General features: G+C 45.5%; 1 long non-coding RNA gene across 2 annotated transcripts in view; it reads right to left on the reverse strand.

The window, feature by feature from the left end:
• Positions 1-20358, reverse strand: part of LOC148137832 (uncharacterized) — a 115509-nt gene that overhangs the window by 1958 nt on the left and 93193 nt on the right. For both annotated transcript variants that reach the window (XR_015754111.1, XR_015754110.1), the window contains 3 exons: positions 19872-19980; positions 14732-14838; positions 4212-4782 (listed from right to left, as the gene is read on the reverse strand). This is a non-coding gene — a long non-coding RNA (uncharacterized LOC148137832). The remainder of the gene's footprint in view (positions 1-4211; positions 4783-14731; positions 14839-19871; positions 19981-20358) is intronic.

Raw genomic sequence — 20358 nt, forward strand, 5'->3', positions numbered from 1 at the left:
GTTGTTATAATCTGTTTTTTCAATGTATTTCTTTGACAGCTGCTCACCTTGTTTCCTGGTTTCTTTCCCAGTCCTAACTCCATTCCCCATGGCCTTGAGGGGCTACCATTTCTGCAATTTAATCTCTCCTGCCTTCCCCCATGTGACAGACTACCTTTTTGTCCTTGTCTCACCCCCACCTTGCTCACAACTTGTTACATTTCTGATGGTTCCCAGACCTCTGTGACTTCACTGCGCCCCCTGGGTCAGTGGCACGAGTTTTGAATTCTCTTCCTCATGAGATAATCGGAAATCTTTCTGGCTGCAGTTTCCCCCAGATTTTATTTTGAATAAAAAAGAGGATTTGCGTCAGAGTCAAGTATTTGTGAGCCTTCATCCACAATCCTGAGCACTTAGACATAATATGTGACCCTCCCACAGATGTGCAGGTTTGATGGATTGGCTGTGCAAACATGGCCTGTAGTGTGTAGGTTAGGTGGGTTGGGTTAGCCATGGTAAATGTTGGGTTATGGAGGTAGGGTGGGACAGTAGGTCATTGCAGACTTGATGGTCCGAATAGTCTCTTTGTGCGCCTAAGGGATTCTGTAATTCTAACTAGTTGTGATTGTTGTCACGTTTTCCTAAGTCCAGGTTCATTCAACTCAGATACACATACTGCCTTTTGTGTTTCTGTGGGTGCTCACTCAATCCTTTCCTTCTGTTTTACATCAATTTCACACTGTATGTGAGGGTGGGAATGAATGTGTAAACCGAAACCCGTCACAAGTCAGGAACTGTTTCTGCTACTAGCATCACTCAACAGGAAAATAAAGATTCAGTCACAAATCTGACAGAAACACAGAAGTTATAATCACCAGGAAAGGCTTAACAGCTTACAACTCTTTTCTTAAGAAAAGAGGCGGCTGAGAGACAACCTGGTACAAGTAGGAAGCTTTGTGTCTGTGTTTTCAGAGATTTGAGGTTGAAATCATTGGGTTGGAAGCATGTTTCATTGCCCCAGGTCATCAAAGGTGCTATCTAAATGTGCATCTTTCTTTCTGCCTATCTGTCTGAGTCAACAATCAGACGGATATGTTATTGTCTGACTGTTTTCCCAAATCCCTGATTGAATTTGCCTCCCCCCACAATCTCAGATGCCAGCTGCCTCTAGCCCACCCAAATGGACATGTTGAAGAGCATGACAGGAGAATGGATTGAAACCGAGTTCAATGCCAGAATGAAATAGGAAGAAGGAAATAAACGGGATTTTTGGATCCCAAGGGATACAGACTCCAGGATTAGTCCTTGTGGGCATTCCCGCAGTAACACGAGACAGCATTCCATGATGAGAGTTAAATCCGGGTGGCAGTAGAGGGAGGCACTGAACATGAGCAGGTTTAGTTCAAACACAGGAGGTTTGTTCAGTCACTAACAGTGTGTTAGACATGGGTGTGAAGTGAACAGTGAGGGGAAATGTTACCACAAGCTGCAGATGGATAACTTTCATTGGAACAGGAGGAAGCCATTCAGCCCTTCATGGCTGATTTGTGACCTTAGTTGCAATGTTCAAAACTCTCCAAACTCATCAGTAAACTCCTCTGCAACAGACAAGATCAATATTCAAAAACGAAACATCTGTAAATGCTGGGAAATCAGGAACAAAAACAGAAATTGCTGAAACAAAATCAGCAGATCTGGCAGCATCTGTGGAGAGTGAACCGTTGGGACCAGTGACCGGTCAGGTGACCAGCTGCAGCTGACCATTCTGCCTTTTCTGTAAGACTGGAACAGGTTCTGGTGCGAGGGGAATGAGACTGTCAATCAGAATAAAATCTGATTGACGTGCTCAATCAGAATAAAACACATTTTGGTCTTTCACTTTTAATTCAACTGCAAAAATTATTCATTATCATTTCAGAAATAAGATAATAGGCCAGAAATCAACTCTTCATGTCATGGTGTCTGAGAAACTGTTAATTCTGACCTGGTCCAGCCTACATGTGCATCTAGACACTGAATAACGTGGTTGACTCTGAACGATCTCTTGGGCAGTTAGAATGGATGACAAATGCTGCCCCAGCAAGTGATGCTATGATCTAATGAACAAACAAAACAAATCTGATCGCTGTGGTTAGTTGTGAACTCGCTGGTGTTATTGGAAGAGGACGAATGGGAAGGTTTATGGGGTAAAGGGAGAAGAATAGCATTCGGTGAGGTGATCCTTTGGAGAGCTGATGAGGCAATCAGCCTTCTTTTGCGCAGTGACAATTCTGTGAATATTTCATTCTGAGCCCTCTAAGGAAATATCAGGGTAGGGTTTGTAAAGAGGTCAGATTGAATGAGTGTCTCGGTGAACACAAGTGAGACACAAGTACAGAGAGGCTTTGGGATGGATTAAATTATATTTTATACATTTGCATAGTCATCAACATTACAGCAGTTAAAACTGGGAGTATAATTAGAGCAGCAAATAAATCTGAAACATTTATGCAGATAAAGGGAATGCTGGGTAAAGATACCGTAGTTAGTGCTTATTTTATTTCAGGCACAGCAGCCTAGGAGCACATCCTTCCTGTACCTATCCTCTCGAGCTCTTGAAGATTTTTGTTCATTGAAGTGTTTCATGTTTAGATACTCCAGAGAAGACAGCTTCAAGCTCCTCAATCTGTCCTGCCAGGGCAACGCTGCTGTTAGAATTCAATTCACTGGCATGTTACTGGCTTCTTCATGGACTGGAACTGGCAATTGAGACTGAAAGGTTACTGTATAAAATATCTTCAATGGTATTGCCAGACGTGAGTGGTTTTAGGACAATGACCTTGGCTTGCAGGCATTGAGTGTCAGAGCACTTCCTGTTGTGGGGCATCCTGTTTAGATTCAATCTAAACAGATTAACTATTAGAACTGACTTGCACTGGCTCCGTCAAAGTGGTCAGAGCATTATGGCTGTCATCGAAGCTGGTAACAAACTTCCCATGGGTTAAAAATCGTAAATGATAGAGTAGGTACGAGGTCTGATAACACTGTTGGAGTATCGATGTTGTTGTTAATCAGATTAACTCGGCAGGAGTTGACTGAATTTATATTGTCTCTTTCCGAATCTCAGGATGTCTTTCTGGGCAATAAGTCTCCACAAACAGCAATGTGACAAGGAGCAGGGATCATCTGTTTTGATTTAAATTGCTCTGTAGCATTGCTGCTTCACAGCATCAGGTACAAGGTTGGAGTCCAGCCTTGGTCAACAGCCTGGGTGGAGTTTGCACATTCTCCCCAGGATAGTGTGGGTCCACTACAGGTGCTCTGGTTTCCTCCCACAGTCCAAAGATTTGTGGGTGGATCAGTCATGCTAAATTGTCCATAGTGTCCAGGATTATGCAGACTCGGTGGATCAGCCATGGGAAATGCAGTGTTACAGGGGTGGAGTGCTCCAGATGGGATGCTCTTTAGTTAGTTGGTGGGGTTTGATGGATCAATGCTCTCCTTCCACATTGTAGGGATTTTATTCCATGATTGAGGATAAAGGCGACACAACAGGGTGTCCTTGGAGAAGGAGCATGTGGTGTGCATCAATTCTCCCGATGCCTTTAGATAGAGGTGGGCACTGCAGTGGATACAGTGCTTTATCTCCATCGCTGCCTCCTTACCCCCAACTCTACTTTGATTTGGTCCCTTCCCACTTTGTCATTTGTAATGGTTTGCTTTGCCTGTAAGGGGCGTTGTTTATAAATATTCAATTGGTTACATGGGTGGTTTACTGCTGGTGATTATATGTGAACCAAAATGGTGTAATGATGATGTTGATGGTGAGAAGGTTGCTCAGCTGTGTGAGAGAAATGGGGAATAAAGAATGCTTCACAGCTCACAGAATGAGAACTGAACATCAGTTAAATCAAACCAAAGGTTCTGACAGGGAGGGAATATTTCCCTGGAGCTTGAGTAACTGGAAAATGATGGTGTCCGGGAATAGACAGGATTTTGTTTTACAAGGCATTTGAAATTTTAAAAACTGTTATATTCAGATAGTTTCATTTCTTTTCTTTTAGTTTTATTTATTGTGGAATAAATAGCTACAATATTTTAAAATCAAATTCACAAACCTTGTGTTAAAGACAAATGTTAAATAAAATCCATCAAACCGTCCCTCACTGAAAACTGATGTGGACGTGCATTCGCCTGCAGAATCCCTTCCCTGCCTACTTCTTCCTACCCGGGCTCCATGGCTATATACATACCTGGGAGATAGCAGCAGGAGGCCATTCGGCCTTTCAATCCTGCTCCACCATTCAATGGGAATCAGCTGGCCATCCAGCTCAGTCTCCTGTTCCTGCTGTGTTCCAATCCCCTTTCATGACTTTACCTCGAAGAACGATATCTAAGTCCTCCTTTGGCTTCACTGCCTTTTGTTCCAGTGGTGTTGCGGTGTTACTGTGTAGGTGTAGGCAGGGGTAATGTGATGGTTCTGCCTTCTGGAGGACGCACTCAGCGTCCCTCATCATCCTGCAGTAACATCAACGGGGTTTCAGCAACTAAAGATAGAAACCGTTTCCAGGATATGGGCATCACTGGCTCAGCCAGTATTTATTCCCCATTTCTCGTTACCGTTGAGAAGGTGGTAGTGAGCTGCTGTCTTGAACCACTCACAGTCCGTTTGGCCCAGATAGACCGACAATGCTGGGAGGGAGAGTGTCGCTGGATTTTGTCCAAGTTATTCTCCATCTTTGGTTCTTCAAATGCTGGTTAACTTAATCACGATCTGCACATGATTTTGAGATTTCAGTCTGCAAATCTTCACCATCGAGCACCCTGTATAAAGGAATATGTACAGGTTAGAAATTCAGAGCAGACAATTCTAGCTTCTCTGGAATATCTTTTTCCCTTTCTTCCGCCAAAGCTGTAACGTACCAGCTCTCTTACTCTCTCCCACCATTCTGCCTCTGCAGTCCCGAATGTACCCGCCGCCATTCTCATGGAGTTACTGGTAAACAGATCCATGCCACCAATTCCCGTCCCTGGTTAGACTCTGCACCCTTTCTGGGTTTAGTCCATTTCCCTTCAGTTGCTGCAAGTCAATAATGTAACAGCAGAATGAATCAAAAGGAAACAGAAAGGGAGGTGGCAGATCCTGGACAGAAGAGGAACCTTCAGTCTGGGAGAATGGGTCAGATCCTTCTTTGTTTCCCATTGATTGATTCCCAGCATTATGACAAGTTGGGGATGGAACTTGGGCCCATGTGGGTATGGTGACACTTTGACCCCACCAACCTGTCAATACCAGAAGCTGATACGTTTCTCCTCCAGCCAATCACAATGTCAAATGCTTCCTGCTAATTGCTCCAAAGCACATGCTCCAAAATCCACCCATATTATGTACATGTGCAGTGCTGGGCTTCCCCGCACATGCGTGGTCCCTGCCTCAGGGATTGTGGGAGTTGTAGCCCCCATGAAGCCACTGAAGACATGTTTCTGATAGTGAATGAAAGGTGAGGGCTGGAGGGTGTTGTGTATAGGATCCCCATTCAGACACGGGCTGTTACTGGATTTTACTGAGACATCGGCTTCCACAACCTGATTTCTGACATAAGGAACATAGATTCAGACAATTGCGGGGTGGGGAGGTTAATAAGGGGTAGCAGATTTTAAGCAGATGTAGCTCAGTGGCTAGCACTGCTGCCTCACAGCGTCAGGGACCCAGATTTTATTTCAGCCAGAGGCGACTGTGTGGAGTTTATACGTTCTCAGCATGTCTGCGTGGGTTTCCTAGGGTGCTCGAACTTCCTCCTACAGTCCAAAGATGTGTAGATTAGATGGATTGCCTATGCTAAATTGCCCACAGTGTCCGTCTATGTGCCGGTTAGGCCATTAGCTATGGGAAATGCAGGGTTACCGGGATAGGGTGGGTCTGAATGGGATGCTCATCATAGGTTGGTGTGGACTCGTTGGATGAATACCCTGTTTCTGCACTATAGGAACTCTATTATATTCTCATGAAGAAGAATGAACTTGTCTCAATGTGTTGTGAATCTGGGGAATTCCTTATTCAAAATGCGGTGGTTGCCAGGACAATGAGCAGATTTAATGAAGAGATGCAGATGTTGAATTTGCAATGAGATGAAGGGTGAGAGAGAACAGGTGGGAAAATCCAGCTGAGACCGAGGTGAGCTCAATCATCATGGTATTAAATGATGGAGCTGGTTCGAAGGGCTGCATTGCTTCTCCTGTGCTCAGTGCTTATCTTCTTACGGTAATAACTGGAAAGCTGAATCCAAAAATCACCAACTTCACCAAAGGAGATTTTGAAAAATTCAGGATAGTCAGGTGGATTAGCTTTCCAAACTTAGGTAGTGAGGAAGCATATAGGAGATAATGATTTTGCAATTTTAAACTGAGGGGAGACAGTGATTTATGGTTTTAGACTGTGCAGTACATTCACACCGTCCAGAATACTCTGTTGTGAATATCTATCCTATACTTTACTACAAAGCCAAGGTCTTTGACAATGAAACGCAAAACACCCAGGAAACATCGCCTCACCTTGTAATCTGATAAAAGACTTCTGACAAATCTAGTTGAATTTAGAACACAGATGGAAAGCTGGAAGATTAGATCCAATCCCAAGATCCTGTGCTTAAACAAAGGAGACTACAATAGGATGAGGCAGGAGTTGGCTAATGTAAACTGGAAGCAAAGACTTTACCGTGGGAAAGTTGACGGACAGTGGGGGAAATACCAAAGCAATTTTTCGAAGTGCTCAGCAAAAGTATATAGCAGTGAAAAGGAAGGACTGTAGGAAAAGGAGTAATCTGCCATGAGTGGCTAAGGAAATAAGAGAGTCTATCAAATTGAAATAGAAGGCATACAAATTGGCAAAGACCAAGGAGAAACTAGGAGATTAGAAAAACTTTAAAGATCAACAGAAAGCTAGATGGGATTGGGGGAGAAAAGTGATGAGTAGCTATCCCCAGGGACGGAATAGCAGTTTACACTGCTGGAGGGGAACCTATTGTGTGGGGAACATATGGCCTCTGTAATTGTTGAAGCACTTAACTGTTACCATAGAGATAATCCTGACCAAGTTACAAATCACAGCACACTCCAAACGCTTGTATTCCCAAATAAACCTGTTGGACTATAACCTGGTGTTGTGTGATTTAGAAGTTTGTCCACCCCACCACCGGCTCCTCCACATCAGAATCCTGATAGATACCCCACTGAAACTGAAGCGTCTGTCAGATACTTGAGGGAGCCACAGGGGCGTGGGGGAGGGGTGTGCGTTTTAACCACAAAGTGTTGGGCTGAACTCGAATTTTTAACTGCCGTTGCCATGGAGATAATACTGAGAGACAGCGTCCATTCAAAACCACAAACCACAAAGGTATAAGAATGGGAGCGGCACATCGGACAGGCGGGGAGTTACCTGATGCTGCCTGGAGGTGTTCTGCATGTACACTATCCAGGTAACTGCCATGTCTCATCAACAAAGACTCAAAGACGACCTCTCAGAGTTCTGTGCCCAGTTATTCCTATCCAGCAGGGTTCAGGAATATGAGTACACAGCAGTAAGTCTTCACAGTGGAGGATACGAAGAACATGCCAGTAATTGATAAGGAAACTGAGGAAGGTGAGGACCTAGAAATAACCATTATCGTGAAAGAGTTAGAGCTGGGCAAGCTAATGGAGCTAAAGGTAGACAAGTCTCATTGCCCTGATGGAACACATCCCAGGATACCAACAGAGTTAGTGGGAGAAATAGCAGATGCACTTAGAGTTATAGCATCCTGCAGCAGAGACAGGCCCTTTGGCCCAAACTGGCCCATACTGACCAGAATGTCCATCCACGCTAACCCCATTTCCCTGCACTTGGCCCATTTGCTTCTGACCCTTTGCTATCCATGTAATTATCCAAATGTCTTTTACCTATTGTGAGTGTACCCACCTCAACCACTTCCACTGGCAGCTCATTCCATATACATACGACCCTCTGTGTAAAACAGTTGCCCCTCAGCTTCCCTTTTATTAGTTCCCCTCTAACCTTCAACTGACGCCATCCAGTCCTTGATTCCCTGGGAAAAAGACTGAATGCACTCACCTTACCCATGCCTCTCATGGTCTTATACACTTCTAGAAAAGTACCCCCTCAGTTTCCTCTGCTCTAAACAAAAAGATCCTCGCTTGTCCAACCTCTTCCTATTTCTCAGACCCCTGAGCCCTGGCAACATCCTTGTTCTGCACTTTTTACAGTTTAATAACTGAAACCTACACTGCATTCTTCATATTTCCAGTATTTCCCCATGGTGCTGGAACCGACGTGACAACGTCAATGGATTGCAATCCATGATCGAGAATGAACTCTTTTCTAACAATCCCGTTTTCATAGTGTTTCCCATGGTGCAGGTATCCTTGTGTCTTTCTGGTTGCATGGTTAATTAAAGACTTGTCCTTCTACAAAGCAAAGCTGTGGCTTACATGTTCCTGGGAAACGTGCCATGATTTTTCAGACTTTCAAAATCAAATGAAACCTCTCTCCACACTAACATGGACTTGGCTGTACCTTAGTAATGTTTCCAGTCACACTGACATTTGAAATATTCGCCCACGGACAGAATACACAGCTTTCCTTCCACATGAAAAAGCCAATGATATTCAGATCGGCACGGATCAAGTAACTATCAGATCTGAACATGAAGTTCAATTTGAATTTCTCATCCACAAATCCACCCTTTCAGTACTCGACAACTGAGAAAACAACTCACCACGTTAATACAGGATGGATCTTTATAAGACAATTATAGTATTAAATTGTAGTTTCTTGTTCCCCAAAGTTTTAACTCTCAGTCAAACAATTTATTTCTTCTGTGAACTGAAATCCAAACCAATCTCCTCACTCCTTTCCTCCACGCCCAGTTCTCACACTCTTTCTCCTCTCTTTGAATTCACTTTCCTAGCTCTTCCTGCATACACTACTTCCTGCACACTCTGGCCAAATCCCGTCTTACTAAAATGAACCAAATTAGAACTCTAATTGCAGGCCCGTCCTTGTCGCTTTCCATAAAATCCCTGAATCTTCACAAAAGAGTTCTGATAACTTTTTGCAAAATGCTGCACCACTGATACTCTGATCACATGTCAGGGGGCCAGGAAACGGGCCACACCCCTGGGTCCTGCTCCCAGAGAGAGGAAGATGCCCATGACAGATTAATCCCTCACACCACAACCTCCTTCCCAGGCACTGTGCATACTCCCACAATTGGCCAGCACTGCACCCATACACTGGTCTCCTCTCCTACAGCACGTGCTCCCAATCAAACAGGAGCCTGGGTGATTGACAGCAGCTGCTGCCCAATATATCAAAATCCCTCCAGTTTGGAAACTGGCCCTTCGGCCAAACAAGTCCATAATGACCCTCCAAACAGTAACTTACACAGACCCATTCCCCGACCCGATATTTACCCCTGACTAATGTAACTAATACTATGGGCAATTTAGAATGGCCAATTCACCTGTCCTGCCCATCTTTGGATTGGGGGAGGAAACCGGAGCACCCGGAGGAAACCCGCTCAGACACGGGGAGAATGCACAAACTCTGGGTTTGGCTGGAATCGAAACCGGGTACCTGGTGCTGTGAGGCAGCAGTGCGAACCACTGAGCCGTCTCTATAGACGGGAAGGGGTGGGGCTGGAGAACTGGGGTAATGAGATTGTAAACAATGAATGAAGTTGGAGGACACTGGGGGATGGACATGTCAGTGAGCGACAGGAGCAGTGCAGCAGCAAGAGGGGATCCTGGACAAACTGAGCAATGGGAGAGTCTGACAGGAGAGAAACTACAGGAAGGTTCTGTTTGGAGGCTCAGGCAGGGACAGCTGGGAGACACGGTGGCACAGTGGTTAGCACTGCTGCCTCACAGCGCCAGAGACCCGGGTTCAATTCCTGACTCAGGCGACTGACTGTGTGGAGTTTGCACATTCTCCCCGTGTCTGCGTGGGTTTCCTCCGGGTGCTCCGGTTTCCTCCCACAGTCCAAAGATGTGCGGGTCAGGTGAATTGGCCATGCTAAATTGTCCATAGTGTTAGGTTAAAGGGGTAAATGTAGGGGAATGGGTGGGTTGCGCTTCGGTGGGTCGGTGTGGACTTGTTGGGCCGAAGGGCCTGTTTCCACACTAAGTAATCTAATCTAAACAGCTTTGTGCATGGGAAATCATGTCTCATGAATTTGACTCAGTTTTTTTGAAGAAGTAACAAAGAGGATTGCTGAGGTCAGAGCATGGACATGATCTACATGACTTCAGTAACGTGTTTGACAAGGTTCCTCATGGGAGACTGGTCAGCAAGGTTAGATCGCATGGAGTACAGAACTGGGTCGAAGGTAGAAGGCAGAGGGGGCTTTTCAGGCTGGAGGCTTGTGACCAATGGAGTGTCACAAGGATCGGTGCTGGATCCACTACTTTTCATCACTTATATCCATGATTTGGATGTGAACATAAGAGGTATTGTTAGTAAGTTTGCAGATGACACCAAAATGGGAGGTGTAGCAGACAGGGAAAAAGATTACCTCAGAGTACAAGGGGATCTGGATCAGAAGGGTGAATGGGGTGAGGAGTTCAGTTCAGAAAAATGCAAGCTGCTGCATTTTGGAAAAACAAACTTTAGCAGGACTTATACAGTTTATAGTAAGTTCCAGGGGAGTGCTGCTAAACAAAGAGTCCTTGGAGTGCAGGTTCATAGTTCCTTGACAGTAGAGTAGCAAGTAGATAGGATAGTGAAGGCGGCAATTGGTCTGCTTGCCTTTTTTGGTCAGAGCATTGAGTGTAGCGGCTGGGAGGTCATATTGGGGCTGTACAGGACATTGATTTGGCAACTTTTGTAATATTCCATGCAATTCTGGTCTCCTTCCTATCAGATGGATGTTCTCAAACTTGAAAGGGGTCAGAAAAGAAGTAGAGGATGTTGCCAGGGTTGGATAGGCTGTTTTCCCTGGAGCGTCAGAGGCTGAACGGTGACCTGAAAGAGATTTTTAAAATCAGGCCGGGCATGGATAGGGTAAATAGACAAGATATTTTTCCTGCGGAGGGGGGAGTACAGAACTAGGGGACTGAGAAGGGAGGGTAGGCAGAGAGGGGGTGGGCGGAGGGTCAGAGAGGGTGGATGGATCGAGAGGGTTGGGACAGAAATGGGTGGGGACAGAGGGGGGATAGAGAGGGGAGGCATAGAAATGGATGGGGACAGAAAGCGGGATTAGAGAGGAGGGGAACAGACAGGGCGATCAGAGGGGGCGACCGACGGTTGGGGGGGCGACCGACAAAGAGGGGGAACAGACTGAGGGGGGGGGCAACCGATGGAGGGGGGTGAAGAAGACGGGTGTGCGACCGACAGGGGGGCGACTGACAGAGGTGGGACAGACCGAGGGGGCAAAAGATGGGGGGACAGACCGACAGATTGTGGGACAGACCAACGGGGGAGGGGCGACCGACGAGGTGGGGGGGCGACAAAGGACTGACCGACAGAGGGGGGGAACCATACAGAGTGGGGGGAGACGGGGGGAACAGAGAGGGGGAAGATGGAGAGTTATTTTATAGATCTACAACTCAACCCTGTTCGTATTTTCTCCTCCTCACCTTAATTTCCTCTGAAGGGCTCAGAACAACTGCATAGTTCCTGGAAAGTGGAGATTCAGGGAGATCAGGTGCTGAATGTTGCATTTGGGACACTGACCTTTAATGGAATGTGCTGGTCAATAAATGGACTCTGGTTTGATTCCACTGTCTGTGTGGTATTTGCACATTCTCCCCGTGTGTCTGCGTGGGCTTCCTCTGGGTGCTCTTAATTTCCTCCCACAATTCCAAAGACATGCACTTTAGATGGATTAGCTTTGGGTAATGGTAGGTTACAGAGTTAGGGTGGAATACTGTTCCGATGGTTGGTATGGTCTCATGGGCAGAAAGGCCTGCTTCCACACTGTGGGGATTCTGTCACTGAGATAGGGGTTAGGAGGTCACGTTGTGGCTGAGTAGGGCATTGGTGAGGCCAGTTTTAGGATACTGCATTCAATTGTGGTCTCCATGATTTCAGAAAGATGTTATCAGAATAGGACTCAACCTCTTAATGGCAAGTTCTTGGGAAGTGTTGACAAACAAACAGACCACGCAGTGTGGGTTGATTGTTCCTTGAAAGTGTGGTTGAAGGTAGACAGGTCGGTGAAGGTGGTGTGCTGTATGCTAACTGTTATTGGGCAGTGCATTGAGGATAGGAGTTGGGAGATCATGTTTCGGTTGGACAGTTTATTGGCTCGGCCACTTTTGGAATCCCCAGACTGCTTTCAATTCCAGTCTCCCTGTTACAGGAAAAATGTTGGGAAACTTGCAAGAGTTCAGCGAAGTTTTACCTTGTGGTGCCAGTATTGGAACATTTGAACCATAGGAAGAGGCTGAAGAGGCTAAGGCTATTTCCCTGCAACACTGGACATTTTAGGTGGCTTTATCGAACTTTATAAAATTATGAGGAGCAATGATAGGGTGACTAGTCATGGTTTCTTTTTTCCCAGGGTAGGGGAGACCAAACAAATGTGAATCTTTTTTCCAATGTGGAAATGACAAATTCTAGAGGAGAGATGGCAAGTTTAAAGGATGTGAAAACCGAAACAACTGAAGATGCTGGAAACCAGGAAGAGAAACAGAAGTTTCTGGAAAAAGCTTAGCAGGTCTAACAGCAGGTGCGAAAATAAATTAGAGTTAACGTATCTGAGGAAGGGTGACCAGACCAGAAACTTTAACTGATTTTCATTCACAGATGCTGCATGACCTGCTGAGCATTTCCAACAACATCTGTGCAAGTTTAAAGGAAGTTGTTTGGAGTATATACCTGAGAGGAACTTTATAAAGTGCGAGTCAGACCACATCTGGAGAAATGACAGAAGTTTTGGTCCCTTTATTTAAGGAAACACATCATTTCATCAGAGGCATTTCACAGAAAATTGACTGGGATGATCCCTGGTTTGCAGGGATTATTTTTTAAGAAAAGACTGAAGACGTTGGGACTCTACTCACTGGATTTGGGAGGAATGAGAGGGGATCTCATTGTAACATGCAGGATACTTAAGGAGTTTGACAGGGTAAATACTGAGTGGATTAGATTACATTAGATTAGATTAGATTACTTACAGTGTGGAAACAGGCCCTTCGGCCCAACAAGTCCACACTGCCCTGCCGAAGCGCAACCCACCCATACCCCTACATTTACCCCTTACCTAACACTACGGGCAATTTGAGCATGGCCAACTCACCTGACCTGCACATCTTTGCACTGTGGGAGGAAACCAGAGCACCCGGAGGAAATTCACGCAGACACGGGGAGAACGTGCAAACTCCACACAGTCAGTCGCCTGAGGCGGGAATTGAACCCGGGTCTCTGGCGCTGTGAGGCAGTAGCGCTAACCACTGTGTGCCGCCGTGTGATGTTTCCCATGTGAGGGGTTTCATTAGCAATGGAGCTGGAATGAGGTGGAGATCAGCAACATTTTAAGAGATTGGAATTCCTGGTGTTTGTGATTGTGTAGGTGTCTGATCAGAAGGTCACCTTGGGGTCAGATATGAGAGCAATATTATGAAGAGTGCGGTTCTGCCTCAGACAGTTCCCAGGGAGAGGGAGGGGCTCAGCAGTAAGGGAAAGTAATTTGTAATAGCAACTGAAGGCAATGGGTTTAATCATTGCAACGTTCCGTTGTAGGAAATTGCAGCCAATCGCGTAGTGGGAGTGTGATGAGCAGTTTGATAACTGAGTAATGGAGAGGGATGATGGGGAGGGAGAGCTGGGCATTGTCAGTGTACATGTGAAACCTAACACGGTGCTTTTGGACGATGTCACCTCTTGGCAGTGTGTAGGTGAGAAACAGGACGGACCAAGGCGAGATCCTTGAGGGACACCAAATATAAGGAATTCAGAAAGGAAAGGGAGAGTCGGGATGGAGCAGGTTTTCCAACAACGGTGGGGTCAAATATTAGTTTGTAGCAGAATGGGAGAGAAAGACATAACCAGAAAAAAACAGACAGGTAGAACAAGGAACAATATGTGATTTGGTGAGGGGGAGTGATGAGGAGGAGGAGCAGCCCAACTCCAAAAGCACTATTTCTACATTAGTGACATCACCCAACTCCACCCTAGTCTCAGCTCATTGACCGAAATACTCGTCCATCCCTGTGTTATCTCCAGACTTCATTATCCAAACACTCCTGGGCAGCCTCCCACATTCAACTTAAATGTAATCTCAAGAGTATCTAAAACCCTCCTGCCCAAGTGCTCACTTGTACCAAAACTTGTTGATCCATCAAGAGGCTCCTATTAACAAGCAACAATTTAAAATTCTCACCCTTGATGTAATTCCTGGCTGTGAACACCCCTGTCTCCCTGCACCACACAACCTGTGAGACCCCGACAACTCATTTTCTTTCAGACTCCCAACGATGTGTTTACTCATTGCTTCAACTGTCCAGCGGTTTCTACTGTTGCCAAGGCAACACAGTCTGGAATTCCCACCCTAACCCCCTCAGACCTGCTTTCCTCCTTTAAGGTATTCCTGAAAACCTGCTTATTTGGCAATTCTTTTGATCACCTGACCTAATATCCCCATCTGTGGCCTTATGTCAGAAGTTCTCAATAGTATTTCTGTGGAATTATAAACATGTTAAAAAAACTGTTGTTGATTTGCACATACATTGTCAACTCTTCACTGTCGCTGAGTGAATAATCTATAACAGCTCTTACCCGACCACATTGTGGGAGCACCTTCACCACACGAATTGCAGCTGTACAAGGAATTCAAACATCACCTTCTCCACAGGCAATGGGGCTTTGGCACTGATCAATGGTATCTGTGGAGGGAAAAACACACAGTTGATATTTCAGGGAGTGCAAAATGCATTATAGGGAGGGAAAATGGTGCAGAATTTGGATTTTGAAATTTGTGTTTTACAATGTGCACTAAGTTCTATAAAACCTCTTATCCCATACCATGAAAATTTCCTACTCTTCCTGGTCTATGTCCTTCCTTTCCCCTGCCCTTCACCTTCACACATTTCCAATGCCTTGGTCACAACAATCGTGTGCTGTCAGTGAAGTTTATCATGTGGTTTGAGTATTGTCCCGCCCCTCATTCACTCCGATTGGTTGAAGGACCAACTAGCACCTCTAGCCCCCGCTCCCCCACTCTTATTGGTCGTGCGCTGACATCAATAATTCGAGGCCCATTGTGGGCTGGAGCATGCTCAGTGCTTCCTGCTTTTGCTCCTGTTCATTAGGTATGAGAGAGAGAGGGCTCATCCCTATTTCTCTTGATGTCAGACAATAACAACAACTACCTGCATTGTATGGAGCCTTTCACATTGACAAATCTCCTAAAATGCATCACGAATGATGGAAACGTTGATTAAAGAGAACGATTTTTAGATACATCCTTAAGGCGGACAGAGGGGGTTCGGGAGGATATTCCAAAGGTTTGTGTCTTTGGCAGCTTCAATCGTGGAGTGATATAGGTGGGCAACAGCTTACAATGGAGACAGTTAGTGGCTAACCATAGGTTAACAACCTCATGTCGTAGCCCCCTAAACCACACACCAGTTCTTGTTCTCACAGCCTGCCATTACACACTACCTATGGTTCGCCATTAACAGTCTCCATGAACAACTAGTCACCCTCCCCCAGCCAGATGCTTATCCTTTATCCAACTGTTCCTCTCACTCTATCCCCACCTATCCTTTACTCCTTTTATCCTTCTCCCACACTATCTTCTGAACATAAACTTACTTTTATTCTCAGTAACATCTGTTCTGTGGAAGGGACATCGGATCTTAAACTTTAACTCTGATTTCTCTTCACAGATACTGCCAGACTTGCTGAGCATTTCCAGAACCTCCTGGTTGTTGTTTCCGATTTACACCATCCGCAGTTCTTTTGGTTTTAATTTACCGGGAGTTTGTAATTCAGGTCCAACAGCCTCTGTCCCAGTCTCTGCTGTCTCTCCCAACCCCAAACAGTGACACTGCACCCGCACAGCTCATGGACAGGTGTTGTCTTGCTGGCCACACCCCTCATTCAATCCCATTGGCTGCAGGACCACACAGACTCTCCTCCCATCAATCAGCCGGGCCCCATTGTGATGAGTGTGGAGGGCTAATCCCTCTCTCTGCCCTGAGATGAGCTTCATCATTCACAGTGAATGGGACAGTATCACAGAGCACAGGGGCGGGGGGCTATTCAGCCCATTGGGGCTGTACACTCTCCCTCTGGAGATGCTGCAAGTCTGTCCCAAGTCCCCTCCCATGTGCCCACAGCCCCCCCAAATCTTTCCTTAAAAAGTAAAATTCCAAGTCTGTTTTCAGAATACCTGCTGAATCTGTGTTGTTCAGACTGTTCCAGATGCTCAGAACTTTCTGAGTAAAATAGTGATCACATTTTCACCTTGTATTATTTGCCAATTACTTGAATGTAGTTACTAAAGATTGTGAAAGTGTTAACAATCCCTCTCTCTCTCTGCAAATTCAAGACCTTGGAACCAAATCTGCACCAGATCGAAATCACTGCTTCATCTTCTCAGCTCCAAGGATAATTATCTGTGCTTCAGCTAGCTCTCCACACAATAGAGGAATGCATCTTAATTTATTAAGATCAAAGAAACAGACCTTCGGTCCAAGTCGTCCGTGCCAACAAGGAATCCTAAACTAATGGATTCCCATTTACCATCTATTGGCCTGTATCCATCGAAACCCTTCTTATTCATGTACCCAATTGGAAGCCTTTTAAATGTTGTGATTTTATCAGCCTCCACTACTTCATCTGGTAGGTCCTCCCATACAGACACCACACTCAGCTTGAAAACGTTGCCACTTAGATCCCTTTTAAATCTTTGCCCTCTCAACTTCAACCCATGTGCTCTAGTTTTGGACCCACCTAACCTGAAGAAATAGGACTCCAGCTGCTCACCTTATCCACGCCCCTCGTGATTTTATAAATCTCCATGAAGTCACCTCTCAGTCTTTGACTCTCCAGAGAAAATAGCCCCAGCCTATTCAGCCTCCCCCTGTAGCCCAAATCCTCCAATCCTGGCAACGTTTTTGTAAATCTCGTCCAAACCTTTTCAAGTTTCAGAACATCCTTCCCAGAACAGGGAAATTCAAACTGAAAACAGAATTCCAGATGTGGCTTAATCATCATCCTGTCCAACCACAGTATGACGTCCCAGCTTCTGTATTCAATGCATTGACCAATAACGGAGAGTGTTAATGGAGTCCCATTTGCCAGCGGTTAACCCTTATCCCTCTTAAACCTTCCTCTTCATATACACAATCAAATGCCTTTTAAATGCTGCAATTGTACTAGCCTCCACCCCTTCCTCTGGCAGTTCATTCCCTACTTGCAATGCCCTCAACATGAATAAGATGCCCCTTAGATCCCTTTTAAATCTTTTCCCTCTCACCTTAAGCCTGTACCCTCTAGTTCTGGACCCACCGAACTTGGGAGAAAGTCCCTGACTGCGCACCTTATCCATGCCCTTCATGATTTTATAAGATCACCTCTCAGCCTCCAACTCTCCAGGGAAAATAGTCCCAGTCTATTCAGCCTTTTCCAATAGCTCAAACCGTCCAACCCTGGCAAAATCCTTGCAAATATTTTCTGAACCCTTTCAAGTTTCTCAACATTATTCCAAGAACGGGGAGATTGAAAACAGAATTCCAGAAGGGCTTTAATCAGTGCCCTGTCTTGCCACAATATGACGTCACAACAGCTGCATTCAATAACGGGGGGGCGGGGGGGGGGGGGGTACCAAATGCTACATTCACTACCCCGCCTACCTGTGACTCTATTTTCAAGGAACTATAAACCTGCACTCCAAGGTCTCTTTGTTCAGCAATGTTCCCCAGGACTTTACCATTAAGTGTATAAATCCTGCCCTGATTTGCCTTTCCAAAATACAACAGCTCACATTTATCTAAATTGAACTCCGTCTGCCATTCCTCGCCCCAGTGGCCTATCTGATCAAGATTCTGTTGTATTCTGAACTAACCTTCTTCACTGTCCACGACACCTCCAATTTTGGTATCTTCTGTAAACCTACTGACTATACCTCATATAGTCACATCCAAGTCATTTATTTAAGGGCTCAATATCCATCCTTGCAGCACATTGCTCCTCACAGGCCTCCAGTCCGCAAAACAACCCTCCATCATCATCCTCTGTCTCCTACCTTCAAGGCAGTTTTGTAATGGCTTGCTCTCCCTGCATTCCATGTTATCTAACCCTGCTAACCAGTCTGCTTTGTGGAACCTTGTTGAATGTCCATATAAACAACATTCACCGCCTGGCTTCATCAATTTTCTTTGTCACTTCAAAACATTCAGTCAAGTTAGTGAGACACAATTGTGCATGTACAAAGCCACATTGACTCTCCCTGTCATTCCTCACCTTTCCAAAATAGATGGATATCCTGTCCTTCAGAATCCCTTCCAACAACTTGCCTGCCACTGACTTCAGGCTCACTGTTTTCTTGTTCCATGGCCTCTCCTTACCAGTTTTTTAAAATAATGGCACCTCACCTGTCGCTATCAACGATACAAATACCTCAGGAGAGGCCCAACAATCACTTCACTAGATTTCCAGAAAGTTCCAGAATACACCCGATCATATTCCAGGGCTTTATCCACCTAGATGCGATTTAAGACATCTAGTAACACCTCCTCTGTAACATGGATACTTTTCAAGTTATCACTGTTTATTTCTCCAAACTCTCGAGCTTCCATATACTTCTCCAGTAAAAATAACGTGAAATATTTGCATATCTTTTGCACTCCCTGTGGTTCCATAGACAGCCTTGTTGACCTTTAAGGGGTCCTATTCTCTGGGCCAGTTAATCTTTTGTCTGTGATATATTTGTTTAATCTCTTTGGATTCTATTCCAGGACATCCCAGAAAGGCCTACTTCACGGACCGTAAATTTCCTCTGACTTGATCAACACATACCCTCCACTTCCCGCACCTCCGCCTTTACCCCACCCCTTCAGCCACAATAAAGAATATAACCCTGCGGTCTTCACCTTCCACCCCACTAATCTCCAGATACAGCACATTAACCTCTGTCATTTCTGCTACCTAAAGTCAGACCCCACCACCAGAGACATATTTCCCTCCCCACCTTTATCTGCGTTCCGCAGAGACCATTCCCGCTGTGCCTTCCTTGTTCGGTCCACACCCTCCCACCAACCCACGCTCCACACACTTGACCCTCCCTTGCCGCCATGGGAGATGTAAAACATGCGGCCACACCTCCCTCTGACATCTGTCTAAGTTCCCAAAAGGATCTTTTCACATCAGGCAGAGATTTGCCTGCACATCCCAAAACCTCATATACTGCATCTAGACACTATGGGAAGAAGGGCCTATTCCCGAAATGTCGATTCTCCTGTTCCTTGGATGCTGCCTGACCTGCTGCGCTTTTCCAGCAACACATTTTCAGCTCTGGGGAGAATGTGCCAACTCCAACAAAGACAGTTGCCCGAGGCTGGAATCAAACCCAGGTCCCTGGTGCTGAGGAAGCAGTGCTAACCTCTGAGCCACAATACTCTGGGATCTTTGGTGCTGATGCGCTGCCCCACTGATACCTCAGTCACTCACCCTGCCTCATTTCCTAAGAGGCAGTGATGACGGAGTGAAATTATCGCTAGACAGTTAATCCAGAGACCCAAATAAGGTTCAGGGGACCCGGGTTTGAATCCCATCACGGCAGATTTTGGAACGTGAATTCAATAAATATCTGGAAAAAATAATCTAGTGACGACAAGGATTCCACTGTCAATTGTTGGAAAACCCATCTGGTTCACTAATGACCTTTAGGGAAGGAAAATGCCATCCTTACCTGGTCTGGTCTGCATGGGACTCCAGACCTATAGCAACGTGGTTGACTCTTAACTGCCCTCTGGGTAAACGCAGCAATAAATGCTGGCCGAGCCAGTGACAGCCTTATCCTGTGAATGAATAAAGAAAACAGATCAGGTTTTGTTCCTTCTCTAGTAGGTACATCCTACAAACTGATTCTGAAATGTTCTCGTACACACTGAACAAATACCTTTCCATCCAAGCCCTTAACACTACGAGGCTATGTTGGTAAAGTTAAAACCACTTATCATTGCATCCATAATATTCTTACAGATAACTGAGGTCTCCTGGTAAAATTGTGTCTCAATTCTCCGCTGACTATTGGGAGAGAGTCTATAATACAATCCCATTAAGATGGTAATCCCTTTCTTATTTCTCAGTACCAACCAAATAACTTGCCTGGATGTACTCCCAGGAATATCCTCCCAAAGCCCAGCCATAATGTTATCCCTAATCAAAAACACCTC

This window comes from Chiloscyllium plagiosum, unplaced genomic scaffold (assembly GCF_037043375.1).
Source record: "Chiloscyllium plagiosum isolate Xiang-an unplaced genomic scaffold, Cpla_swu_hap1 HiC_scaffold_42, whole genome shotgun sequence".
NCBI classification, from domain to species: domain Eukaryota; kingdom Metazoa; phylum Chordata; class Chondrichthyes; order Orectolobiformes; family Hemiscylliidae; genus Chiloscyllium; species Chiloscyllium plagiosum.